Below are 4,112 nucleotides of genomic sequence, written 5' to 3'. Positions count from 1 at the left end.
AGCTCTTCCTGCCGGGCAGGAGCTCCCCAAGGCCAGCCTTGCTCATTACATTGCAGCTCACCTACTCCTTCCCACTGCAAACAAGCACACGTCTCAATTTATTTATTGTTTCCCTCTTTCCAACCCCCCCCCTCTCCCACTTCTGAGCAACTGGAGGCTGATCCGAGTTCAGACGTGGGGTGTGGGCGTGGGGCAGCCCCAGCTCCAACCTCACCTGGGCTGCGATGGGGCTGGAACCACTGAGAGCACACAAAGCCCAGCGTTGGAGCTGCCTCTGCGCACCCTTTCACTGATGGACCGCGCTATTTTCTTTAGTCTTTTATTTACACTTTATTGCTCTTGTTTTTGCACCGGCAAGCGCTGCTGGAGTGCACAGAAATCCTTCAGATCTCGGCTGGCAGCAGAGCTCTGCCTAATCATAGTCATTATCTGGAAGCAGGTAATGGGCATCTTTCCCATGTTAATTTGAAAACAGAACCGGAGAGAGCAGGACGGCGGCGACAGAGCGGGATCTGAGCGTTTGGGGGTGGGGGCACGGGGGGAACCCCATGCGTGGCTGCTGCCCGGGGCTCTGTGCTCCATACACCCACCAGGAAGGGCTGCACTGCAGCCCAGCAGTGCTGCTGCAGCCCTAGCATCCCCAGCTCTGGAGGATGCCGCTCGCCCTCCTCCTCCTGCCTACCCTCAGAACTTGCCCTCGGCTCGGCCCAGCAAGGCTCAGCCCTTCGTTAGCAAGGCCTCGTCCCTTTCATCCCCGGCTGCAGGAGGGGATGGGATGCAGGGTGGCGGGAGGATGGCTCCCATGGGCGATGCTCCCCCTCGCCGGGGCCGGGAGGGGAAGGCTGGGTGGCGTTGGAGTTTCGTTTGCTGAGATACCATTAACGAGTGAGCAAAGGTTGCGGAGTCTCCATGGAGACAAGACAGCAAGCGAGACGAGCGGGTGTGCAGCCGAGGTTAGAGCTGATTAGTAAATGTCAGCAGCACAGCCACTGCCCACTGCTGAGCTGCCCAGCAGCACCCTGTGTGTCCTGTGTGTCCCATGCACCATGGGCACAACGTACATCCCATGTGCTGCATTGCATCCCCTGCACCATGGACACCCTGTGCACCCCATGTGCTGCATTGCATCCCCTGCACCATGGACACCCTGTGCACCCCATGTGCTGCATTGCATCCCATGCACCATGGGCACCCTGTGCATCCCATGTGCTGCATTGCATCCCCTGCACCATGGACACCCTGTGCACCCCATGTGCTGCATTGCATCCCCTGCACCATGGGCACACCGTGCATTCCACGTGCTGCATTGCATCCCATGCACCATGGGCACCTCATGCATTGCATGTGCTCCGTGCACCCTCAATGCATTCTGTGCATTTCATGCATCCCATGTGCATCAAGAACCCTCAGTGCTGCTTGCACCCCATGCACCCTGCAAGCCCGAGGCACCCTGGGCACTTCATGCACTTCATGTGCACCCCACATCCTCTGTGCACCCCAGCTTCCCTCTGCAGCCCAGATTGATGCTGGTAGGGCTGCGACTCACGAGAAGCAGAGAAGCAGGACAAGCCCAGAGCGTGTCATTGTGTGTCTGTTTCCAGAGCATCTCTGCAGCTCTGGTGCTGCCAGCCCTGGCTCCCTTCCTGCAGGGATGCAGCTGGAGCCACTCTGCCTTCATGCTGCGTTCTACTCAGCCATTTTGTGTGCAAGGACAGCACAGGGGCAGCCAGCTGGGGACAGGCACCCAATGCTCCCCCCCCTTCCCCAGCATCCCTGAGTGAGGACGTGGCCACGGCCCCATGCGAGGCTGGGCAGCACAGCACAAGATAAGCTGGGAGCTCATCTCTTCAGCCAAGGATTTCTGCTCATCCCTGTCTGTGGGGTGAGGAAAGATGAGGCTGGATCTGCTGGATACCGTCTGATTTTAATGAGGAGCAAAGCCCAGGCTGAGGAAAGCAGGGGTGGGACGGAGCCAGAGGGGCAGCAATGTGGAGAAGGGCCCTTTTAGGTGAGTGGGGGTTTGGACATTGCTGGAGCCCACCCAGAAGAGAGGCAGGAGCAGCCTGGCTGCCTGTCCCTGGCCCCCAGAGCATCATTTCTTTCCAGAAAACAGCACCTGGCAGGCGAGAGCATCCCTCTTGCAGAGAAACAAGTGTCAGGGGGTACAGCGGGGGGGCTGGATCCTGCAATTTAGCAGGTATTATTCGGCAGCTATAAACAGAGCCTCTCACACAGGCGGGGAGAGATAAAGGTTGCAGCGCAGATACAGATTAGGTGGTTCCCTTGAGGCTGTGACACCTTGAGATAGAAGCAGATCTTCTTCAAGGCAACGGCTGGCTGGCAGCCTGGAAAACCTGGAGCCCACAGCCTCCAGCTGCGCCTTGAGGCCCCGTCCTCGTTCCCACCCCCGTCCTTGCACCCATGGATGTTGCTGGTGGATGGGGGCTGCAGCTGAGCATCCCATCCCAGGGCGCCGTGCATGTGAGAGGTGCAAAACAGGTGAGAATCAGCCACTTCCAACACGTCCACGTGCCCATCTCGACCAGGAGGTGTGAAAGGAGGCAGCGGTGGAGGTGAGACCCTGAAGTCCAGCACTGCAATACCTGGGTTGGCTGGATTTGGGAGCAATCCATTTTAAAGCCCCCAGCAGAGCCGCCTGCACCTCACACCATTCATTTTGCCTCCAGCTTCTCCAGGCAGAAATGAACCCAGCGTTCCTGTTTGTAATCAGGCAGGGGAAGAAAGATTTAATGCTCCAGGTGCACAGACAGAAGCGCTGCGGCAGCGGTGCACCGCGCTGTTAATTTTTGATCAAGTATTTGCTCCTGCAGTTTGGGACAATGGAAATCTTTGTTCTCTCTCTTCCTTTCCCCCCCGAGGGTGTCTCCTCCAGGAGGAGGATTACTGCTCTATAGCAACCCGTGCTGTGTGCAGACCGAAGGGGGGGTCCCCAGCATTGCCACCACCCTGCTGAGGACCAGCAGGATGGTGAGCAAGGCTCAAGGGTACCTCTGAGCCCAGCACCCCCAGTACCAAGCGCCCTACTGCCCAGCATCCCCATGCCCGGTGGTATCTCCATGCTGAGTAGCTCCAGTAACCCCAAATTAGGTTCCCCAGGGCCCAGTGCCAGGCACCCCAGGCCCTGCACTCCTAGTGCTGGGTATCCCTGGGCCCTGTACCCCCATGCTGGGTACTCCCAAGCCTGGCACTTCCATACAGGGTACCCCCAGGGCTCAGCATGTCAAGTGCTGGGTACCCCCAGGACCCAATACCCCTAAAGCTGGATGGCCCTGGGCCTGATACCCCCTGTGCTGAGTACTCCTAAGTCTGGTATCCTCAATGCCACGTATTTTCAGGCCCAGTACCCCCATACCAGGTACCCCCATATTGGGTACCCCAGCTCCTAGCAACCCCATCCCTCGTACCCCCAGCTCCCAGTACCCCCATTCCCTATACCTCCAGGTCCCAATACCCCCACACTGGGTACCCCCAGCTCCCATACCCCCCAGCCTGATCCCAGGGCCCGCATGGTGCACGGGACCCTCTGGGCTGGTCCCTAGCTCCAAGACCCACCAGCCCAGGCCAGCCCTCCTAGCCCTGCCCACCCCGCCCGCCTTGTCCCTGCCCCGACCCCGCCCTGGTGTGACACCCCCACTCCCCCAGGTGGAACTTTCCTCCCCGGCCGTCAGACCATAGAGGCGAAAGGCAACACCCAAGTGCTTCTCTCGGAGGTGAGGGGGGGGGAGGGTGGAAAAGAGACGCTTTTCCTCAAAAGTCGCACGGAGTTTTGCCGTGATCTTGCCATACAGAACGCAGAGACATGTTTTGAAAGTGCTGTAACTGTTCGTGGTGTCGCGACTTTTCCTTCTGTCGCGGGGACGCGTTCCAAAGCCGCCCGGACCCCCCCATCCCGTCCTCCCCGTGGTACGTTCCGCCCTGTTTACTCTTTTTGCGCGGCACCTTGGGTGGGGTTCTTCTCCTGCTCCAGTTTCGTACGTAAGTGGCGCAGGGCGGCTTTGATAGACAGCCGATCTCGGCCAATAGCGTGACCGTATCGCTGGGCGGTGATCCAATGGCGCCGCGGGCCGGCGGCCGGGAGGAGGCGGGGCCAG

The sequence above is a fragment of the Meleagris gallopavo genome, chromosome 25 (assembly GCF_000146605.3).
Source record: "Meleagris gallopavo isolate NT-WF06-2002-E0010 breed Aviagen turkey brand Nicholas breeding stock chromosome 25, Turkey_5.1, whole genome shotgun sequence".
Classification (NCBI taxonomy): Eukaryota; Metazoa; Chordata; class Aves; order Galliformes; family Phasianidae; genus Meleagris; species Meleagris gallopavo.
This window is presented reverse-complemented; position numbering follows the sequence as displayed.